General features: G+C 42.5%; 1 long non-coding RNA gene across 1 annotated transcript in view; it reads right to left on the minus strand.

The window, feature by feature from the left end:
• Nucleotides 1-22,983, minus strand: part of LOC135228382 (uncharacterized) — a 67,219-nt gene that overhangs the window by 36,659 nt on the left and 7,577 nt on the right. The gene's annotated exons all lie outside the window — the stretch shown is intronic.

Consider the following 22,983-nt stretch of genomic DNA (forward strand, 5'->3'; position numbering starts at 1 on the left):
CCTTCTGCTTACTCCCTACATATGTCTCTGCCTGTTCTCTCCCACCTCCTAACTCCCTGTACAGGGCCCTGCCTGGTCTCTCCCATATCATTACTCCACAGAGGGACATTCCTGATCTCTGGCCAACTCACTCCCTACAGAGGGCCCTGCCTGGTATCTCCCAACTCCTCACTCCCTACGCAGGTCTCTGAATGGTTCTCCCACCTTTTCACTCCCTACACAGGGCCCTGCCTGCTGTCTACCATCTTCTCACTCCCTACACAGGTTACTGCCTATTCTCTCCCACCTTCTCACTCCCTACACAGGTCTCTGCCTGGCCTCTCCTACATCCTCACTCTTTACACAGGTCCCTTCTTGGTCTCTCCCACCTCCTCACTTCCTACACAGGGCCCTGCCTAATCTCTCCTACATCCTCACTCTTTACACAGCATCCTACCTGGTCTCTCTCACCTCCTCACTCCCTATGCAGGTCTATGCCTGGTCTCTCCCACCTCCTCACTCCCTACACAGGGCCCTGCCTGTTCTCTCCCATCTCCTCCATCCCTGTAAAGGTCTCTGCCTGGTCTGTCCCACCTCCTTACTCCCTGCACAGTTCTCTGCCTGTTCTCTTCCACATCCTCACTCCCTACACAGGGCCCTTCCTGGTCCCTCCCACCTCCTCACTTCCTACACCTGTTCTTGCCTGGTCTCCTCCATCTCCTCACTCCCTACTCAGAGCCCCGCCTGGTATCTCCCACCTCCTCACTCCCTACACAGGGTTCTGCCTGGTCTCACCCACCTCCTCAATCCCTACAAAGGTCTCTGGTCTCTCAGCCTTCACTCCCTACACAGGTTTCTGTCTGTTTTGTCCCACCATCTTACTCCCTGTACAGTGCCCTGCCTGGTCTCTCACTCCCTATACAGGGCCCTGCATGGTCTCTCCCACCTCCTGACTCCCTTCACAAGGCCCAGCCTAGTCCCTCCCACCTCCTCACTCCCTACACAGTTTAGGGTTTGGGTTAGGGTTTAGGCTTTAGTTTAGTGTTAGGGTTATTGTTAGGGGTCGGGTTTAGGGGTTAAGGTTATGTTTTAGGGATTAGTGTTAGAGTTTATGGTCAGGGTCAGTGTATAGTGTCAAGGTCAGTGTTTAGGGTCAGTGTTTAGGGTCAGGGTCAGGTTTAGGGTCATGGTCAGGGTTAGGGTCATGGTCATGGTTTAGGGTCATGGTCAGGGTTTATGGTCAGGGTCAGGGTTAGGGATTAGTGTCAGGGTTAGGTTTAGGGTTTGTTTTTGGGTTAGGGTTTAGGGTTTAGGGTTAGGGTTGGGGTAAGGTTAGGGCTACGGGTTAGGGCTAGGGGCTAGGGTTTAGTGTTTAGTGTTAGAGTTTAGGGTCAGGTTCAGGGTCAGTGTTTAGTGTCAGGGTTGGGTTTAGGGTCATGGTCAGGGTTAGGATCATGGTCAGGGTTTAGGGTCATTGTCAGGGTTTAGGGTCAGGATCTGGGTCTCGGTCAGGGTTAGGGGCTAGGGTCAGGGTTAGGTTTAGGGTTTGGGTTTAGGGTTAGGATTTAGGGTTCAGGGTTAGGGTTAGGGGTTAGGGGTTAGGGTTAGGGTTAGGGCTAGGGCTAGGGCTTGGTGTTAGGGCTAGGTCTAGGGCTAGGGTTTTAGGGCTAGAGTTTAGGTTTAGGGTTATGGTTTGGGTTAGGCTTAGGGTTTTGGGTTAGGCTTAGGGTTTAGGGTCAGGGTTTATGGTTAGCATTAGGGTTAGTGTTAGGGTTTAGGGTTAGGGTTAGGGTTTAGGGTTCGGGGTTAGGGTTAGTGGTTAGGGTTAGCGTTAGTGTTCAGGGTTAGGGTTAGGTTTAATGTTTAGGGTTAGGTTTTAGGGTTCAGGTTAGTGTTAGGGTTAGAGTTTGGGCTAGGACTTGGGGTGGTGTCTAGGGCTAGGGCTAGTGATAGTGTTTGTGTTTAGGGTTTGGGTTAGGGTTCAGCCTAGGCTTCGGGTTAGGCTTCGGTTTAGGGTTTTGGGTAAGGGTTATGGTTATGTTCAGGGCTCTTGTAAGGGTTAAGTTAAGGGTTAAGTGTGGACTAGCGTTATGGTTAGAATTAGGTTTAAGGTTAGGGTTTGGGTTAGATTTAGATTTAGGGTTATGGTTAGGATAGGGTTTGGATGAAGTTTAGGATATGGTGAGGGTTATTTTTAGGATTAGGGCTAGAGTTTGGGTTTGTGCTCAGGTTAGTGTTAACACTAGGTTTAGGGTTTGGATTAGGGTTAGGGGTTATGTTTGGGGTTGGGTTACTTTTAGGTTTAGGGTTAGTGGAAGTTTACGTTAAGGGTGAAGGTTACAGTTAGGTTTAGGGTTAGGGTTAGCGTTAGGGTAAGGGTCAGGGTTAGGGTTAGGGTAAGGGTGAGGGTTATTGTCAGAGTTATTTTAAGAGTTAGGTTTAGGGTATTACAGGTGGGCCAAGGTTAAGGTTAGAGTTAGATTTAGGGGTAGGGTTGGGGTTAAAGTTAGGGTGAGCTTTAGGTTCGGGATAGGGTGAAGTTTAAGATAGGGTGAGCGTTAGGGTTGGGGTATGGCTAAGGTTTGGGTTAGTTTTCAGGTTAGTGTTAAGGTTATGTCTAGGGTTAGGGTTAAGTTTATGGGTTCTGTTTAGTTTTAGGGATAACATTAGATTTTAGGTTAGGGTTCAGTTTAGTGTTACGGTTAGGGTTAGGGTCACGGTTTGTGTGGGGCGTTGTGGTTGGGGTGAGGGTTAGGTTTAGGGTTATGTTTGGGTATGGTTAGGATTATGGTTATGGTAAGGTGTTAGGGGTTAGAGTTTTAGTTTAGGGTTAGGATTTGGGTGAGGGTTCCGGTTAGTCATTGTGGTTCTGGTCATGCTTAGTTTTGGTTTAGGGTTAGGGTTAGGTTTATGATTAGGTTTAGGGTTAGTGTTAGAGGTAGGGTGAGAGTTAGGGTTAAGATTTGGGTTAGGCTTTGGTGTTAGGGGTTAGGGTTTGGGTTAGGGTTATCGTTAGGGCTTAGTGGTTCAGGTTAGTGTTAGGGTTAGGGTTAGGGTTGGGGGATACGGTTATGGGTTAGGGTGAGGGTTATGGTTAGTTTTACAGTTAAGGTGAGGGTTTAGGGGAAGTGTTATATTTAGGGTTAGGGTTAGGTTTAGGGTTAGGGTTAGGTGTAGCGTAAGATTTCAATTTAGGTTCAGGTTTCAAATTAGAGTTAGTGTTCTATTTAGGATCAAGGTTAGAGTTAGGGTTAGGATTAGGTCTACGGTTAGGATTAAGATTAGGTCTAGGGTTAGGTTCAGGGCTAATGTAAGGCTTAGTTTTAGGGTTACAGGTGGAGTAGCGTTATGGTTAGAGTTTGGTTTAAGGGTAGGGTTTGGGTTAGGTTTAGGTTTAGGGTTAAGGTTAAGGTTAGGGTTGGATGAAGTTTGGGATGGGGTGAGGGTTATTCTTACGGTTAGGGCTAGAGTTTGATTTTGTGTTCAGGTTAGTGTTAAGGTTAGGTTTAGGGTTCGGGTTAGGATTAGGAGTTACTTTTAGGGTTAGTGTTAAGTTTAGGTTCAGGGTTAGAGTGATGTTTAGGTCCAGGGTGAGGGTTAAGATAAGGGTTAGGATAACGGTGAGGATTATACTTAGTGTTAGAGGTTAGGTTTAGGGTGTTAGGGTTAGGTTTATGGTTAGGGTAGGCTCAAGTTTAGGGTTAATGTTAGGATTAGTGTTAGATTAGCGTTCCTTTTCTTGTTTGGGTTAGGGTTAGGGATAAGTTTCGGGATAGCATTAGGTTTAGGGTTGGGGATACGGTTAGGGGTTAGGGTGAGGGTTAGGGTTAGGTTTACAGTTCAGGTGAGGGATTAGGGTAAGTGTTATGGTTAGGGTTAGAGTTAGAGTTAGCGTTAGGCTGAATTTTCAGTTAATAGTGCGGGTTAGGGTAAGGGTTAGGCTTAAGGTTAGAGTTAGGATTAAGATTAGTGTTAGGGTTAGGATTAGGGTAGGGGTAAGGTTAGGGTTAAGGCTAGGTTTATGGTAAAGGGTGGGCTAGGTTAGGGTTAGGGTTAGGTTTAGAGTTAGAGTTGGTGCTTGGGTTTAGGGTTAGGGTTAGGGTCCGGTTTAGAGTTATTGTTAGGGTTAGGGTTAAGGTAGAGTTAAGGTTAGTGTTAAGTTTAGGGTTAGGGTAAGGGTTAGGATTAGGTCAAGGTTAAGGTTAGGATTACGGATAGGATTAAGGTTAGGGAAAGGGTTAGGGGTTCGTGTGATGGTTAGTGTTAGGTTTACAGTTAAGCTGATGTTTTAGGACGTTACGGTTAGGGTTAGGGTTAGAGTTAGGGTTAGGGATAGGTTTAGGGTTAGGGCTAGAGTGAGGGATAGTTTAGGGTTAGCTTTAGTTTCAGGGTTAGGCTTAGGCTTACGTTTACGGTGAAGTATAGGTTAAGGATGAGGGTTAGGGTCAGTGTTAGGGTTATGTGTTTGTGTTAAGGGTACGGTCAGGTTAGGGTTAGATTAAGGTTAGAGTTAGTGTTAGGGTTTGGTTTACATGTTTGGGTTCCTGTTAGGGTAAGGTTTAGGGTTAGGGTTAGGGTTCTGTTTAGGGTTGAGGTTAGGGTGCAATTAAAGTTAAGGGTGAGGGTTGAGTTTAGGGTTAGTGTTAGGGGTTAGTGTTAGGGTTAAGGTTAGGATTAGGTTTAGGGTTAAGTTTAGGTTTATGGTTAGGTTTAGAGTACGTGTTAGGGTTAAGTCATTGTTAGGTTTAGGGTTAGGTTAAGGTTAGAGGTAGGGTTAGGTTAAGGGTTGGGATTATGTTTAGATGTTAGGGTGAGGCTTAGTTCTAGGTTTCCATTTAAGCTGAGTGTGTAGGGTAAGCTTTAGGGTTAGGATTAGGGTTAGAGTTAGAGTTAGGGTCAGGTTTGTGTTAAGTTTTGGGTTACTGTTAGGTTTATGGTTAGGATTAGGGTTAGGGCCAGGGTTGGGGGAGATTTAGTGCTATGTTTATTTTTAGGGTTAGAGTTAGTGTGAAGTTTATGTTAAGCGTGAGGGTTAGGGTTAGGGGTTAGGGTTCAGGTTAGGGTCGGGGTTAGGGTTGGGTTTACATTTCGGGTTAGGGTTAGGGTTAGGTTTAGTTTTAGTTTTGGTTAGGGTAAGGTTTGAATGAACTTAGGGTAGGTTTAGGGTTATGGTTTTGGGTGAAATTTTGGTTAAGAGGGAGGGTTCGGTTTAGGGTTAGTGGTTAGTGTTAGGTTTAGGGTTGAGGTTAGGTTTAGGCTAAGGATTAGGGTTAGAGTTAGGGTTAGGGATTAGTGTTTCAGTTAGGTTTAAGGTAGGGTTATATTTAGGGTTAAGTTTAGGGTTAGGGTAAGAGTTAGAGTTGCGTTTACAGTTAAGGTGAGGGTTTTGGGTAAGTGTTATGGTTAGGGTTAGGGCTAGGGTTAGGGTTAGAATTAGGGTCAGGGGTTAGGGTTTGGTTTAAGTTTATGGTATGGTTAAGGTTAGGTTAGGGTTAGGATTAGGTTTAGGGTGAGGGATAGGGTCAGAGTTATTGTAAGGGTTTGGATTAGGGTTAAAGGTTGGCCAAGGTTAAGTTTAGGGTTAGGTTTAGGGTAGGTTTAAGTTTATGGTAGGGTTAAAGTTAGGGTTAAGGTTAGGTTAGGGTTAGGTTCAGGGTTAGGATTAGGAGTAGGTTTAGGGTGAGGTTTAAGGTCAGAGTTATTGTAAAGTTTAGGTTTAGGGTTACAGATGGGCCAAGGTTAAGGGTAGGGTTAGGTTTAGTGTTAGGGTTCAAGTTAGGGTTAGCTTTAGGTTAGGTATAGGGTGAAGTTTAAGATAGGGTGACGGTTAGGGTTAGGGTTATGGCTAAGTTTGGGTTCGTTTTCAGGTTAGTGTTAAGGTTATGTTTAGGTTTAGGGTTAAGTTTACAGATTCTGTTTAGTTTTAGGGATAAGGTTAGATTTTAGGTTAGGGTTAAGTTTAGTGTTAGGGTTAGGGTTAGGGTTATGGTTTGTGTTAGGCGTTGTGGTTGGAGTTAGGGTTAGGTTTAGGGTTAGGGTTGTGTAGGCTTAGGATTATGGTTATGGTAAGGTGTTAGGGGTTAGAGGTGTAGTTTAGGGTTAGGGTTTGGGTGAGGTTTCCGGTTAGGCATTGTAGTTCTGGTCATGCTTAGGTTTGGTTTAGGGTTAGGTTTAGGGTTAGGTTTATGATTAGGTTTTAGGTTACTGTTAGAGTTAGGGTTAAGGTTTGGATTAGGCTTTGGTGTTAGGGGTTAGGGTTAGGGTTATCGTTAGGGCTTAGGGGTTCAGGTTAGTGTTAGGGTTAGGATTAGGGATAGCATTAGGGCTAGGGCTGGGGGATTCGGTTAGGGGTTAAAGTGAGTGTTACGGTTAGTTTTACACTTAAGGTCAGGGTTTAGGGTAAGTGGAATGATTAGAGTTAGTGTTAGGGTTAAGTTTAGCTTTAGGATTAGGTGTAAGGTAAGATTTAGGTTTAGTTTCAGGTTCAGGGTGAGAGTTAGTGTTCTATTTAGTTTCAAGGTTAGAGTTAGGGTTAGGGTTAGGAGTAGGTCTAGCATTAGGTTTAGGATTAGGTTTATTGTTAGGTTCAGAGCTATTGTAAGGCTTAGGTTTAGGGTTACAGGTGGACTAGCATTCTGGTTAGAGTTAGGTTTAAATTTAGGGTTTGGGTTAGGTTTAGGTTGAGGGTTAAGGTTGGGGTTAGGGTTTGGATGAAGTTTAGGATAGGATGAGGGTTATTTTTAGAGTTAGGGCTAGAGTTTGATTATGTGTTCAGGTTAGTGTTAAGGTTAGGTTTAGAGTCCAGGTTAGGGTTAGGGGTTATGTTTAGGGTTAGAGTTAGGTTTAGGATTAGTGTGAAGTTTAGGTTAAGGGTGAGGGTTAGGATAAGGGTTAGGATTATAGTTAGTGTTAGAGATTAGGTTTAGGGTGTTAGGGTTAGGTTTATGCTTAGGGTAGGGTTACGTTTAGGGTTAACCTTAGAGTTAGTGTAGAGTTAAGTTTAGGGTTAGGGTAAGGGTTAGGTTTAGGTTATGTTTAGGGTTAAAATTAGGGACAGAGTTAGGGTTAGGGGTTGGTGTGAGGGTTAGTTTTAGGTTTACACTTACGGTGATGTTTTAGGGTGTTTCGGTTAGGGTTAGGGTCAGAGTTAGGGTTAGGGTTAGGTTTAGGTTTAGGGCTAGAGTTAGGGGATAGTTTAGGGTTAGGTTTAGTTTTAGGGTTAGGTGTTTGGGTTAAAGTTAGGGTCAGGTTAGGGTTAGGCTTACTGTTAGGGTTAGGGCTAGGTGTTTGGGTTCATGTTAGGGTCAGGTTTAGGGTTAGGATTAGGATTCGTTTTAAGGTTCAGGTTAGGCATAGGGTGAAGTTGAACTTAACTGTGAGGGTTGAGGTTAGGTTTAGCGTTATGGGTTAGCGTTAGGTTTAATATTAGGATTAGGTTTAGGGTTAAGGTTAGGTTTAGGGTTAGGGTTAGGGTAAGTCATGGTTAGGTGTAGGACTAGGATAAGTTTAGAGATAGGGTTAGGTGAAGGGTTGGGTTTAGGTTTAGATGTTAGGGTGAGGTTTAGTGCTAGGTTTCCATTTGAGCTGAGTGTGTCGGGTAAGTTTTAGGGTTAGAATTAGGGTTAGAGTTAGGGTCAGGGTTAGGGTTAAGTTTAGGGTTAGGATTAGGTTTATGGTTAAGATTAGGGTTAGGGTCAGGGTTAGGGGAAATTTAGTGTTATGTTTTTTAGTTTTAGGGTTAGGGTTAAGGTGAAGTTTATGTTAAGCATGAGGGTTAGGGTCAGAGTTAGGGCTTAGGGTTCAGGTTAGGGTCAGGGGTAGGGTTAGGTTTAGGTTTAGCGTTTGTTTTAGTTTTGGTTAAGGTTAGGGTTTGAATAAAGTTAGGGTAGGTTTAGGGTTATGGTTAGGGTGGAATTTTGGTTAAAGGTGAGGGTTCGGTTTAAGGATAGGTTTAGGGTTAGAGTTAGTGCTAGTGGTTAGGGTTAGGTTTAGGGTTAAGATTAGGTTTAGGCTAAGGATTAGGGTTAGAGGTAAGTGTTTTGGTTAGGTTTAGGGTAGAGTTATATTTAGGGTGAAGTTTAGGGTTAGTTTAAGAGTTAGAGTTACGTTTACAATTAAGGTGAGGGTTTTGGGTGTGTGTTACGTTTAGGGTTAGGTTAGAGTTAGGGTTAGGGTTTAGGGTTAGGTTTAATTTTATGGTAGGGTTAACGTTAGGGTTAAGGTTAGGTTAGGGTTAAGGTTAGGGTAGGGTTAGGATAGGGTTAGGATTAGGATTAGGTTTAGGGTGAGGTTTAGGGTCAGAGTTATTGTAAGGGTTAAGTTCAGGGTTACTGGTGGGCCAAGGTTAAGGTTAGGGTTAGGTTTTGGGGTAGGGTTAGGGTTAAAGTTAGGGTTAGTTTTAGGTTAGGGATAGGGTGAAGTTTAAGACAGGGTTAGGGTTAGGGTTAGGGTTATGGCTAAGGTTTGGATACGTTTTCAGGTTAGTGTGAAGGTTATGTTTATGTTTAGGGTTAGGTTTACGGGTTATGTTTAGTTCTGGGTTAGGGTTAGATTTTAGATTAGTGTTTAGTGTTACTGTTAGTATTAGGTTTACGGTTTGTGTTAGGCGTTGTGGTTGGGGTGAGGGTTAGGTTTAGAGTTAGGGTTTTGAAGGGTTAGGATTATGGTTATGGTAAGGTGTTAGGGTTTAGAGGTGTAGTTTAGGCTTAGGGTTTGGGTGAGGTTCCGGTTAGGCATTGTTGTTCTGGTCATGGTTAGGTTTGGTTTAGGGTTAGGGTTAGGTTTATGATTCGGTTTCTGGTTAGTGTTAGAGTTCGAGTGAGAGTTAGGGTTAACATTTGGGTTAGTTTTTAGTGTTAGGGGTTTGGTTTTGGTTAGGGTTAGGGTTATCATTAGGGCTTAGGGGTTCAGGTTAGTGTTAGGGCTAGGGTTAAGGATAGCATTAGGGTTAGGGTTGGGGATACGGTTAGGGGTTAGGGTGAGGGTTATGGTTAGTTTTCCAGTTAAGGTGAGGGTTTAGGGTGTTATGATTAGGGTTAGAGTTAGAGTTAGGGTTAGATTTAGGGTTAGGGTTAGGTGTAGGGTAAGATTTAGGTTTAGTTTCAGGTTCAAGGTGAGAGTTACTGTTCTATTTAGGGTCAATGTTAGAGTTAGGGTTAGGGTTAGGATTAGGTCTAGGGTTAGGATTAGGATTAGTTTTATGGTTAGGTTCAGGGCTATTGTAAGGCTTAGGTTTAGGGTTACAGGTGGACTAGCATTATTGTTAGAGTTATGTTTAAGGTTAGGGTTTGGATTAGGTTTAGGTTTATGGTTAAGGTCTGGGTTAGGGTATGGATGAAGTTTAGGATAGGGTGAGGGTTGTTTTTAGGGTTAGGGCTAGAGTTTTTTGTGTTCCAGTTAGTGTTAAGGTTAGGTTTAGGGTTCGGGTTAGGTTTAGGGTTTATGTTTAGGGTTAGGGTTACGTTTAGGTTTAGGATTAGTGTGAAGTTTAGGTTAAGGGTGAGGGTTAGGATAAGGTTTAGGATTAGGGTTAGGATTATAGTTAGTGTTAGAGGTTAGGTTTAGGGTGTTAGGGTTAGGTTTATGGGTAGGGTAGGGTGAAGTTTAGGGTTAATGTTAGAGTTAGTGTAGAGTTAAGGTTAGGGTTGAGTTTAGGGTGAGGGTAAGGGTTAGGTTTAGGGTCAAAATTAGGGATAGGTTTAAGGTTAGGGAAAGGGTTAGGAGTATGTGTGAGGGTTAGTTTTAGGTTTACACTCACGGTGATGTTTTAGGGTGTTACGGTTAGGGGTAGGGTCAGAGTTAGGGTTAGGGTTAGGTTTAGGTTTAGGGCCAGATTTAGAGAATAGTTTAGGGTTAGGTTTAGTTTTAGGGTTAGGGTTAGGCTTAGGTTTAGGGTGAAGTGTAGGTTAAGGATTAGGGTCAGGGTTAGGTTTTGTGTTAGGGTTAGGTGTTTGGCTTAAGGTTAGGGTCAGGTTAGGGTTAGGGTTAGACTTACTGTTAGGGTTAGGGTTAGGTTTTGGGGTTAATGTTAGGGTCAGGTTTAGGGTTAGGTTTCGGTTTAGGATTAGAATTCGGTTTAGGGTTAGTGTTAGGGATAGGGTGATGTTTAAGTTAAAGGTGAGGGTTGAGCTTAGGGCTAGGGTTAGGGGTTAGGGTTAGGGTTAGGGTTAAGGTTAGGATTAGGTTTAGGGTTAAGGTTAGGTTTAGGGTTAGGTTTAGGGTAAGTGTTAGGTTTAAGTCATGGTTAACTGTAGGGCTCGGGTAAGTTTAGAGATAGGGTTAGGTTAAGGGCAGGGTTTAGGTTTAGATGTTAGGGTGTGGGTCAGTGTTAGGTTTCCATTTATGCTGAGTATGTGGGGTAAGTTTTACGGTTAGGATTTGGGTTAGAGTTAGGGTCAGGGATAGGCTTAAGTTTAGGGTTTGGTTTATGGTTAGGATTGGGTTAGGGTCAGGCTTGGGGGAGATTTAGTGTTATGTTTAGTTTTAGGATAGGGTTTGGGTGAATTTTATGTTAAGCGTGAGGGTTAGAGTTAGGGTTAGGGTTTAGGGTTCAGGTTAGGGTCGGGGTAGAGTTAGGGTTAGGTTTACATTTGTTTCAGTTTTGGTTAAGTTTAGGGTTGGAATAAAGTTAGGGTATGTTTAGGTTTATGGTTAGGGTGAAATTTTGGTTAAGGGTGAGGGTTTGGTTTATGGTTAGGGTTAGGGTTAGAGTTAGGGTTAGTGGTTAGGGTTAGGTTTAGGTTTAAAATTAGGTTTGGCTAAGGATTAGGGTTAGAGTTAGGGTTAGGGGTAAGTGTTTTGGTTAGGTTTAGGGTAGGGTTATATTTAGGGTTAAGTTTAGCGTTAGGGTAAGAGGTAGAATTACGTGTACAGTTAAGGTGAGGGTTTTGGGTATGTGTTACGGTTAGGGTTAAGGTTAGGGTTAGAGTTGGGTTTAGGGTTTAGGGTTAGGTTTAATTTTATGGTAGGGTTAAACTTAAGGTTAAGGTTAGGTTAGGGTTAGGGTAGGATTAGGATTAGGTTTAGGTTTAGGTTGAGGTTTAGGGTCAGAGTTATTGTAAGGGTTACGTTTAGGGTTACTGATAGGCCAAGGTTAAGGTTAGGGTTAAGTTTAGAGGTAGGGTTAGGGTTAAAGTTAGCGTTAGCTTTAGGTTAGGGATAGGGTGAAGTTTAAGATAGGGTGAGCGTTAGGGTTGGGGTATGGCTAAGGTTTGGGTTAGTTTTCAGGTTAGTGTTAAGGTTATATTTAGGGTTAGGGTTAAGTTTACAGGTTATGTTTAGTTCTGGGTTAGGGTTAGATTTTACGTTAAGGTTATGTTTAGTGTTACGGTTAGGGTTAGGGTTAGGGTTACAGTTTGTGTTAGGCATTATGGTTGGGGTGAGGGTTAGGTTTAGGGTTAGGGTTGGGTAGGGTTAGGATTCTGGTTATGGTAAGATGTTAGGGGTTAGAGGTGTAGTTTAGGGTTTGGGTTTGGGTGAGGGTTCCGGTTAGGCATTGTGGTTCTGGTCATGGTTAGGTTTGGTTTAGGGTTAGGGTTAGGTTTATGATTAGATTTCAGGTTAGAGTTAGAGTTAGGGTTAAGGTTTAGGTTAGGCTTTGGTGTTGGGGTTAGGGTTTGGGTTAGGTTTAGGGTTAGGGTTCTCCTTAGGGCTCAGGGGTTTCAGGTTAGTGTTAGGGATAGCATTAGGTTTAGGTTTCAGGGTTTAGGGATAGCATTAGGGTTAGGTTTTGGGGATACGTTTAGGGGTTAGAGTGAGGGTTATGGCTAGCTTTACAGTTAAGGTGAGGTTTTAGGGTAAGGGTTTTGATTGGGTTAGTGTTAGAGTTAGGGTTAGGGTTAGGTGTAGGGTAAGTGTTAGGTTTAAGTCCAGTTTTAGGGTTAGAGTTAGTGTTCTATTTAGGGTCAAGGTTAGAGTTCTGGTTAGGGTTAGGATTAGGTCTAGGGTTAGGATTAGGAGTAGGTTTAGGGTTAGATTCAGGGCTATTGTAAGGCTTAGGTTTAGGGTTACAGATGGACTAGCTTTATGGTTAGAGTCAGGTTTAAGGTTAGGGTTTGGGTTAGGTTTAGGTTTAGGGTTAAGGTTAGGGTTAGGGTTTGGATGAAGTATACCATAAGGTGAGGGTTACTTTTAGGGTTAGGGCTAGAGTTTGGGTTTGTGTTTAGGTTAGTGTTAAGGTTAGGTTTAGGGTTAGGGGTTATGTTTAGCATTAAGGTTAGTTTTAGTTTTATGGTTAGTGTGAAGTTTAGGTTAAGGGTGAGGGATAGGATAAGGTTTAGGATTAGGTTTAGGATTATAGTTAGTGTTAGAGGTTAGGTTTAGGGTGTTAGGGTTAGGTTTATGGTTAGGGTAGGGTTAAGTTTAGGGTTATTGTTAGGGTTAGTGTTAGATTAGGGTTACTGTTCGTGTTAGGGTTAGCGTTAGAGATAGCGTTAACTTTAGGGTTGGGAATACAGTTAGGCGTTAGGGTGAGGGTTGGGGTTATGGTGAGGGTTAGGTTTAGGTTTACAGTTAATGTGAGGGTTTAAGGTAATTTTTATGGTTAGGGTTAGAGTTGGAGTTAGTGTCAGGGTGAAGTTGCAGTTAATAATGGGGGCTAGGGTTTAGGTTAGAGTTAGGGTTAAACTTAGTGTTAGGGTTAGGTTCCGGGTTAAGGTTAGGGTAGGGGTCAGGTTAGGGTTAATGCTAGGTTTACGGTAAAGGGTAGTGCTAGGTTAGGGTTACGGTTAGGTTTAGAGTTAGTGCTAGGGTTTAGGGTTAGGGTTTGGGTCAGGTTTAGAGTTGATGTTAGGTATAGGTTTAGGGTTAGGGTAGAGTTAAGGTTAGGGTTAAGTTTAGGGTTAGGGTAAGGGTTACGTTTAGGCCAGTGTTACGGTTAGGATGAGGGATAGGGTTAGGGTTAGGGAAAGGGTTAAGGGTTCGTGTGAAGGTTAGTGTTATTTTTACATTAAGCTGATGTTTTAGGGTGTTACGCTTCGGGTTAGGTTTAGAGTTAGGGTTAGGGCTAGAGTTTGCAGATCGTGGGTTAGGCTTAGGTTTAGGGTGAAGTTTAGGTTAAGGATGAGGGTTAGGGTTAGGTGTTTGGGTTAATGTTAGGGTCAGGTTTAGGGTTAGGGTTTAGGGTTCAGGTTAGAGTCAGCTTTAAGGTTAGGTTTAGGTTTACGGTAGGGTTAGGTTTAGTGTTAATTTTGCTTAGGGTTAGGGTTTGAATGAAGTTATGATAGGTTTAGGGTTATGGTTCGGGTGAAATTTTGGTTAAGGGTGAGGGTTCGGTTTCGGGTTAGGGTTAGAGTTAGGGTTCGGTTTAGGGTTAAGGTTAGGTTTAGGCTAAGGATTAGGGTTAGAGTTAGGGTTAGGGGTTAGTGTTTCAGTTAGGTTTAGGGTAGGGTTATAATTACGGTTAAGTTTAGGGTTAGAGTAAGAGTTAGATTTACGTTTACAGTTAAGGTGAGGGTTTTGGGTAAGTGTTACGTTTAGGGTTAGGGCTAGGTGTAGGGTTAGAGTTTGGGTTAGGTTTATGTTTATGCTAGGCTTAAAGTTAGGGTTAAGGTGAGGTTAGGGTTAGGGTCAGGGTTAGGACTAGAATCAGGTTTAGGGCGAGGGTTAGGGTCAGAGTTATTGTCAGGGTTAGGTTTAGGCTTACAGGTTTGCCAAGGTTAAGGTTAGGGTTAGGTTTAGTGGTAGGTTTAGGGTTAAATTTAGGGTTAGCTATAGGTTAGGGATAGGGTGAATTTTCATATAGGGTGAGGGTTAGGGTTATGGCTAAGGTTTGGGTTCGTTTCCACATTAGTGTTAAGGTTATGTTTAGGGTTAAGGTTAAGTTTAAGGGTTCTGTTTAGTTTTAGGGTCAGGGTTAGATTTTAAGTTAGGGTTAAGTTTAGTTTTACGTTTTAGGGTTAGGGTTATGGTTGTGGTAGGTGTTGTGGTTGGGGTGAGGTTTAGGTTTAGGGTTAGGATTGGGTAGGGATAGGATTATGGTTATGGTAAGGTGTTAGGGGTTAGAGGTGTAGCTTAGGGTTAGGGTTTGGGTGAGGTTTCTGGTTAGGCATTGTGGGTCTGGTCATGGTTAGGTTTCGTTTAGGGTTAGGGCTACGTTTATGATTAGGTTTCGGGTTAGTGTTAGTGTTAGAGTTCGGGTTATGTTTTCGGTTAGGCTTTGGTGTTAGGGTTTAGGGTTTGGGTTAGAGTTAGGGTTATCGTTAGGGCTCAGGGGTTTCTGGTTAGTTTTAGGGTTAGGGTTTATGTTTAAGGTTAGGGTTACGTTTTGGTTTAGGGTTAGTGTGAAGTTTAGGTTAAGGGTGAGGGTTAGGATAAGGGTTTGGATTAGGGTTAGGATTATAGTCAGTGTTAGAGGTTAGATTTAGGATGTTAGGGTTAGGTTTATGGTTAGGGTAGTGTTAAGATTAGGGTTAATGCTAGAGTTAGGGTTAGATTAGTGTTAATGTTTGTGTTTGGGTTAGGGATAGGGTTAGGGATAGCATGAGGTTTAGGGTTGGGGATACGGTTAGGGGTTAGGGTCAGGGTGGGGGTTAGGGTGAGGGTTAAGGTTAGGTTTACAGTTAAGGTTTGGGTTTAGGGTAAGTGTTATAGTTAGGGTTCAAGTTAGAGTTTGGGTTAGGGTTAAGGTGAAGTTTCAGTTAATAGTGAGGGTTAGGGTAAGGGTTAGGGTTAAGATTAGAGTTAGGGTTAAGGTTAGTGTTAGGGTTAGGTTTAGGGTAGGGGTAAGGTTAGGGTTAAGGCTAGGTTTACAGTAAAGTGTAGGGCTATGTTAGGGTTAGGGTTAGGTTTAGAGTTAGAGCTAGTGGTAGGGTTTAGGGTAAGGGGTAGGGTCAGGTTTAGAGTTTTTGGTAGGTTTAGGGTAGAGTTAAGGTTAAGGGTAAGTTTAGCGTCAGGGTAAGGGTTAGGTTTAGGTCAGGGTTACTGTTAGGATTAGGGATAGGGTTAGGGTTAGGGAAAGGGTTAGGGGTTCATGTGAGAGTTAGTGTTAGGTTTACACCTAAGCTGATGTTTTACGGTGTTCCGGTTAGGGTCAGGGTTAGAGTTAGGGTTAGGAATAGGTTTAGGGTTAGGGCTAGATTTAGGGGATAGTTTTTCTTTTTTTTTTAGGTTTAGGTTTAGTTTTAGGGTTAATGTTAGGCTTCTGTTTACGGTGAAGTTTAGGTTAAGGATGAGGGTTAGGGTTAGTTTTAGGTGTTTCAGTTAATTCTAGGGTTAGGTTTAGGGTTAGGCTTAGTGTTAGGTTTAGGTTTAGGAGTTTGTGTTAACGTTAGGGTCAGGTTTAGGGTTAGGGTTTGGTTTAGGGTTAGGGTTAGGGTGAAGTTTAAGTTAAGGGTGAGGTTTGAGCTTAGGGTTAGCTGTTAGGGCTAGGGTTAAGTTTAGGATTAGGTTTAAGGTTAAAGTTAGGGTTAGGTTTAGGGTTAGGTTTAGGGTGAGTGTTAGGTTTAAGTCATGGTTAGGTTTAGGGCTAGGTTAAGGTTAGAGAATGGTTTAGGTTAAGGTTTGGGGTCAGGTTTAGATTTTAGGGTGAGGGTTAGTGCTATGTTTCCATTTAAGCTGAGTGGGTAGGTTAAGATTTCGGGTTAGGATTAGGATTAGACTTAGAGTTAGTTTCAGGGTTAGGTTTAAGTTTAGGGTTAGGGTTAGGTTTATGGCTAGGATTAGGGTTAGGGTCAGGATCGGGTGAGATTTCGTGTTATGTTTAATTTTAGGGTTAGAGTTAGGGTGAAGTTTCTGTTAAGCGTGAGGGTTAGGGTTAGGGGTTAGGGTTCAGGTTAGGGTCAGGGTTAGGGTTAGGTTTACAGTTTGTTTTAGTTTTGGTTAGCGTTAGGGTTTGAATGAAGTTAGGGTAGGTTTAGGGTTATGGTTAGGGTGAAGTTTTGGTTAAGGGTGAGGTTTCGATTTAGGGTCAGACTTAGAGTCAGGGCCAGAATTAGGGTTAGTGGTTAAGGTTAGGTTTAGCGTTAAGGTTAGGTTTAGGCTAAAGCTCAGGGTTAGATTTAGAGTTAGGTGTTAGTGTTCTGGTTAGGTTTAGGGTAGGGTTCTATTTAGGTTTAGGTTAAGAGTCAGAGTTATGTTTAGAGTTAAGGTGAGGGTTTGGGTAATTGTTATGGTTAGGGTTAGGGTTAGGTTAGGGCTAGGGTTAGGGTTAGAGTTAGGGTTACGGGTTAGGGTTAGGTTTAAGTTTATGGTAGGGTAAAGTTCGGGTTAAGGTTTGGTTAGGTTTAGGGTCAGGGTTAGGATTAGATTAGGTTTAGGGTGAGGGTTAGGGTCAGTGTTTTTTTTAGGGTTAGGTTTAGGGTTACAGGTGGGCCAAGGTTAAGGTTATTGTTAGGTTTAGGGGTAGGGTTAGGGTTATAGTTAGGGTGAGTTTTGGATTAGGGGTAGGGTGAAGTTTAAGATTGGGTGAGGGTTATTGTTATGGCTAAGGTTTGGTTGAGTTTTTAGGTTAGTGTTAAGGTTACGTTTAGGGTTAGGATTAAGTTTATGGGTTCTGTTTACTTTTAGGGTTAGGGGTAGATTTCAGGTTAGGGTTAAGTTCAGTGTTACAGTTAGGGTTAGGGTTACGGTTTGTGTTAGGCATTGTGGTTGGGGTGAGGGTTAGGTTTAGGGTTAGGGTTGGGTAGGGTTAGGATTCTGGTTATGGTAAGATGTTAGGGGTTAGAGGTATAGTTTAGGGTTCGGGTTTGGGTGAGGGTTCCGGTTAGGCCTTGTGGTTCTGATCATGATTAGGTTTGGTTTAGGGTTAGGGTTAGGTTTATGATTAGATTTCGGGTTCGAGTTAGAGTTTGGGTTAGGGGTACGGTTATCGTTAGGGCTCAGGGGTTTCAGTCTAATGTTAGGGATAGCATTAGGGTTAGGTTTCAGGGGTTAGGGATAGCATTAGGATTAGGTTTTGGGGATACGGTTAGGGGTTTGAGGGTTACGGCTACTTTTACAGTTAAGGTGAGGTTTTAGGGTAAGGGTTATGATTGCGTTAGAGTTGGAGTTAGGGTTGGGGTTAGGTGTAGGGTAAGTTTTTGGTTTAAGTCTAGTTTTAGGGTTAGAGTTAGTGTTCTATTTAGGGTCAAGGTTAGAGTTCTGGTTAGGGTTAGGATTAGGTCTAGGGTTAGGATTAGGATTAGGTTTAGGGTTAGGTTCAGGGCTATTGTAAGGCTTAGTTTTAGGGTTACAGATGGACTAGCTTTACGGTTAGAGTCAGGTTTAAGGTTAGGGTTTGGGTTAGGTTTAGGTTTAGGGTTAAGGTTAGGGTTAGGGTTTGGATGAAGTTTAGCATAAGGTGAGGGTTGCTTTTAGGGTTAGGGCTAGAGTTTGGGTTTGTGTTCAGGTTAGTGTTAAGGTTAGGTTTAGGGTCGGATTTGGAGTTAGGGTTTATGTTTAACATTAGGGTTACTTTTAGGTTGATGGTTAGTGTGAAGTTTAGGTTAAGGGTGATTGATAGGATAAGGTTTAGGATTAGGTTTAGGATTATAGTTAGTGTTAGCGGTTAGGTTTAGGGTGTTAGGGTTAGGTTTATGGTTAGGGTAGGGTTAAGTTTAGGGTTAATGTTAGGGCTAGTGTTAGATTAGGGTTACTGTTCGTGTTAGGGTTAGGGATAGCGTTAGCTTTAGGCTTGGGAATACAGTTAGGGGTTAGGGTGAGGGTAAGGTTTAGGTTTACAGTTAATGTGAGGGTTTAGGGTAATTTTTATGGTTAGGGTTAGAGTTAGTGTCAGGGTGAAGTTTCAGTTAATAGTGGCGGCTAGGGTTTAGGTTAGAGTTAAGGTTAAAGTTAGTGTTAGGGTTAGGTTTAGGGTTAGGGTTAGGGTAGGGGTCAGGTTAGGGTTAATGCTAGGTTTATGGTAAAGGGTAGTGCTAGGTTAGGGTCAGGGTTAGGTTTAGAGTTAGTGCCAGGGTTTAGGGTTAGGGTTTGGGTCAGGTTTAGAGTTAATGTTAGGTTCAGGGTTAGGGTAGAGTTAAGGTTAGGGTTAAGTTTAGGGTTAGGGTAAGGGTTAGGTTTAGGTCAGGTTTAGGGTTAGGATGAGGGATAGGGTTAGGGTTAGGGAAAGCGTTAGGGGTTTGTGTAAGGGTTAGTGTTATTTTTACATTAAGCTGATGTTTTAGAGTGTTATGCTTAGGGTTAGGGTTAGAGTTAGGGTTAGGGCTAGAGTTACCGGATAGTGGGTTAGGCTTAGGTTTAGGGTGAAGTTTAGGTTAAGGATGAGGGTTAGGGTTAGGTGTTTGGGTTAATGTTAGGGTCAGGTTTAGGGTTAGGGTTTAGGGTTCAGGTTAGAGCCAGCTCTAAGTTTAGGTTTAGGTTTATGGTAGGGTTAGGTTTAGTGTTAATTTTGCTTAGGGTTAGGGTTTGAATGAAGTTATGGTAGGTTTAGGATTATGGTTCGGGTGAAATTTTGGTTAAGGGTGAGGGTTCGGTTTCGAGTTAGGGTTAGAGTTAGGGTTAGTGGTTAGGGTTCGGTTTAGGGTTAAGGTTAGGTTTAGGCTAAGGATTAGAGTTAGAGTTAGGGTTAGGGGTTAGTGTTTCAGTTAGGTTTAGGGTAGGGTTATAATTACGGTTAAGTTTAGGGTTCGGGTAAGCGTTAGATTTATGTTTACAGTTAAGGTGAGGGTTTTGGGTAAGTGTTACGTTTAGAGTTAGGGCTAGGTGTAGGGTTAGAGTTTGGGTTAGGTGTTAGGGTTAGGTTTAAGTTTATGGTAGGCTTAAAGTTAGGGTTAACGTGAGGCTAGGGTTAGGGTCAGTGTTAGGATTAGAATCAGGTTTAGGGCGAGGGTTAGGGTCAGAGTTATTGTCATTGTTAGGTTTAGGGTTACAGGAGTGCCAAGGTTAAGGTTAGGGTTAGGTTTAGTGGTAGGTTTAGGGTTAAATTTAGGTTAGGGATAGGATGAATTTTCATATAGGGTGAGGGTTAGGGTTATGGCTAAGGTTTGGGTTCGTTTCCATGTTAGTGTTAAGGTTATTTTTAGGGTTAGGGTTAAGTTTAAGGGTTCTGTTTAGTTTTAGGGTTAGGGTTAGATTTTAAGTTAGGGTTAAATTTAGTTTTACGTTTATTTTATGGTTAGGGTTATGGTTGTGGTAGGCGTTGTGGTTGGGGTGAGGTTTAGGTTTAGGGTTAGGGTTGGGTAGGGTTAGGATTATGGATATGGCAAGGTGTTAGGGGTTAGAGGTGTAGTTTAGGGTTAGGGTTTCGGTGAGTTTTCTGGTTAGGCATTTTGGTTCTGGTCATAGTTAGGTTTGGTTTAGGGTTAGGGTTAGGTTTATGATCAGATTTTGGGTTAGTGTTAGAGTTAGGGTTAAGCTTTGGGTTAGGCTTTGGTGTTGGGGTTAGGGTTTGGTTTAGAGTTAGTGTTATCGTTAGGGCTCAGGGGTTTCAGGTTAGTGTTAGGGATAGCATTAGTGTTAGGTTTCAGGGTTTAGGGATAGCATTAGGGTTAGGTTTTGTGGATACGGTTAGGGGTTAGAGTGAGGGTTACGGTTAGTTTTAGAGCTAAGTTGAGGGTTTAGGGTAAGTGTTATGATTGGGTTAGAGTTAGAGTTAGGGTTAGGTTTCGGGTTAGAGTTAGGTATAGTGCAAAATTTAGGTTCAGGTTTAGGTTTAGAGTTAGTGTTCTATTTAGGATCGAGGTTAGAGTTAGGGTTAGGATTAGGTCTAGGGTTAGGATTAGGATTAGGTTTAGGGTTAGGTTCAAGGCTATTGTAAGTCTTAGGTTTAGGGTTACAGGTGGACTAGCGTTATGGTTTGAGTTACGTTTAAGTTTTGGGTTTTGGGTAGGGTTAGGTTTAGGGTTAGTGTTTGGATGAAATTTAGGATAGGGTGAGGGTTATTTTTATGGTTAGGGCTAGAATTTGGGTTTGTGTTCAGGTTAGTGTTAAGGTTGGGTTTAGGGTTTGGTTAGGGTTGGGGTTATGTTTAGGGTGAGCGGTAGGTTTTGGTTTAGGGTTAGTGTAAAGTTTAGGTTGAGGTTGACGGTTAGAAATAGGGTTAGGAGTATAGTGTTAGACGTTAGGTTTAGGGTGTTAGGGTTAGGTTTATAGTTAGGGTAGGGTTGAGTTTAGGGTTAATATTAGGGTTAGGGTTAGATTAGGGTTACTGTTCGTATTAGGGTTAGGGTTAGGGATAATGTTGGGGATAGCGTTTTGTTTAGGGTTGAGAATACGGTTAAGGGTTAGCGTGAGGTTTAGGGTTTGGTTTACACTTAAGGTGAAGGTTATGGTAATTGTTATGGTTAGGGTTAGAGTTAGAGTTAGGCTTAGGTTTGGGTGAAGTTTCAGTTAATAGTCAGGGTTAGGGTTAAGGTTAGAGTAGGTTTAAGGTTAGTGTTTGGGATAGGTATAGGGTTAGGGTTAAGGCTAGGTTTACTGTAAAGGGTAGGAATAAGTTAGGGTTAGGGTTAGGTTTAGAGTTAGTGCTAGGGATTAGGGCTAGGGTTAGGGTTAGGTTTAGAGTTATTGTTAGGTTTAGGGTTAGAGTTAAGGTAGAGTTAAGGTTAGGGTTAAGTTTAGGGTTAGAGTAAGGGTTAGGTTTAGGTAAGGGTTTGGACTAGGATGAGGGATAGCGTTAGGCTTAGGGAAAGGGTTATGGGTTCTTGTGAGGGTTAGTGTTAGGTTTACAATTAAGCTGATATTTTAGGGTTTTACAGTTAGGGTTAGGGTTAGAGTTAGGGTTAGTGTTAGGTTTAGGGTTAGGGCTAGAGTTAGGGTATAGTTTAGGGTTAGGTTTAGTTTTAGGGTTATGGTTAGGCTAAAGTTTAGGGTGAAGTTTAGGTTAAGGATGAGGGTTAGGGCAAGGGTGAGGGTTTGGTGTTTGGGTTAAGGTTAGGGTTAGCTGTAGGGTTAGGGTTAGTGTTAGGGTTAGTTTTAGGTGTTTGGGTTAACGTTAGGGTCAGGTATAGTGTTAGGTTTAGGGTTTGGTTTAGGGTTAGGCTTAGGATGAAGTTTAAGTTAAGGGTGAGGGTTCAGCTTAGTGTTAGTATTAGTGGTTAGGGTTAGGGTTAGGATTAAGTTTAGGGTTAAGGTTAGGTTTAGGCTTAGGGTTAGTGTTTGGTTTAGAGTTAGGGTTAGGATGAAGTTTAAGTTAAGGGTGAGGGTTGAGCTTAGGGTTAGCGTTAGTTGTTAGGGTTAGGGTTAAGGTTAGGATTAAGTTTAGGGTTAAGGTTAGGTTTAGAGTTATGGTTAGGGTAAGTGGTAGGGTTAAGTCACGGTTAGGTTTTGGACTAGGTTAAGGTTAGAGATAGGGTTAGTGTAAGGTTTGGGGTTAGGTTTAGATGTTAGGGTGAGGGTTAGTGCTGGGTTTCCATTTAAGCTGAATGTGTAGGGTAAGTTTTAGTGTTAGGATTAGAGTTAGAGTTAGGGTCAGGGTTAGGGTCAAGTTTAGGGTTAGGGTTAGTTTTATGGTTAGGATTAGGGCTAGGGTCAGGGTTAGGGTGAGATTTAGTGTTATGTTTAGTTTTAGGGTTAGTGCTAGGGTGAAGTTTATGTTAAGCGTGAGGTTTAGGGTTTGGAGTTAGGGTTCAGGTTCAGGTCAGGGTTAGGGTCAGGTTTAGGTTTAGGGTTATGTTTAGTGTTAGTGTTAGTTTTGGTTAGGGTTAGGGTTTGAATGAATTTAGGGTAGGTTTAGGGTTATGGTTAGTGTGAAATTTTGGTTAAGGGTGAGGGTTCGGCTTAGGGTTAGGGTTAGAGTTACGGTGAGTGTTCAGGTTTAGGGTTAAGTTTAGGTTCAGGCTAAGGATTAGGGTTAGGGGTTAGTGTTTCAGTTACGTTTAGGATGGGGTTATACTTAGGGTCAAGTTTAGGCTTACGATAAGAGTTAGAGTTATGATTACAGTTAAAGTGAGGGTTTTGAGTAAGTGTTACGGTTAGAGTTAGGGTTAGGGCTAGGGTTAGGGTTAGAGTTAGGGTTAGGGGTTAGGGTTAGGTTTAAGTTTATGAGAGGCTTAAAGTTAGGTTAAGTTTAGGTTAGGGTTAGGGTCAGTGTTAGGATTAGGATTAGGTTTAGGGCGAGGTTTAAGGTCAGAGTTATTGTAAGGGTTAGGTTTAGGGTCCCAAGTGGGCCAAGGTTAAGGTTAGGGTTAGGATTAGGGGTAGGTTTAGGGTTAAATTTAGGGTTAGCATTAGTTTAGGGATAGGGCAAAGTTTAAGATAGGGTGAGGGTTAATGTTATGGCTAAGGTTTGGGTTCGTTTTCAGCTTAGTGTTAAGGTTATGTTTAGGGTGAGGGTTAAGTTTACTGGTTCTGTTTAGTTTTAGGGTTAGGGTTAGATTTTAAGTTAGAGTTAAGTTAAGTGTAACAGTTAGGGTTATGATTGGTGTTAGGCATTGTGGTTGGGGTGAGGGTTAGGTTTAGGGTTAGGGTTCGGTAGCATTAGGATTACGGTTATGGTAAGGTGTTAGGGGTTAGAGGTGCAGTTTAGGGTTAGGGTTTGGGTGAGGGTTCTTGTTAGGCATTGTGGTTCTGGTCATGGTTAGGTTTGGTTTAGTGTTAGGGTTAGGTTTATGATTAGGTTGCGGGTTAGAGTTAAAGTTAGGGTGAGAGTTAGGGTTAATGTTTGGGTTAGGCTTTTGTCTTAGAGGTTAGGGTTTGGGTTAGGGTTAGGGTTATCGTTAGGGCTTAGAGGTTTCAGGTTAGTGTTCTGGTTAGGGCTAGGGTTAGCATTAGGGTTAGGGTTGGGGGATACGGTTAAGGGTTAGAATGAGGGTTACAGTTAGTTTTACAGTTAAGGTGAGGGTTTAGGGTGAGTGTTATAATTAGGGTTAGAGTTAGAGTTATGGTTAGGTTTAGGGTTAGGGTTAGGTGTAGGGTAAGGTTTAGGTTTACGTCCAGGTTTAGGATTAGAGTTAGTGTCCTATTTAGGGTCAAGGTTAGAGTTAGGGTAATGGTTAGAATTATGATTATGTTTAGTGTTAGGTTCAAGGCTATTGTAAGGGTTAGGTTTAGGGTTACAGACGGACTAGTGTTATGCTTAGAGTTAGGTTTAAGGTAAGGGTTTGGATTAGGTTTAGGTTTAAGGTTAGGGTT

Source organism: Loxodonta africana, chromosome 21 (genome assembly GCF_030014295.1).
Source record: "Loxodonta africana isolate mLoxAfr1 chromosome 21, mLoxAfr1.hap2, whole genome shotgun sequence".
NCBI classification, from domain to species: domain Eukaryota; kingdom Metazoa; phylum Chordata; class Mammalia; order Proboscidea; family Elephantidae; genus Loxodonta; species Loxodonta africana.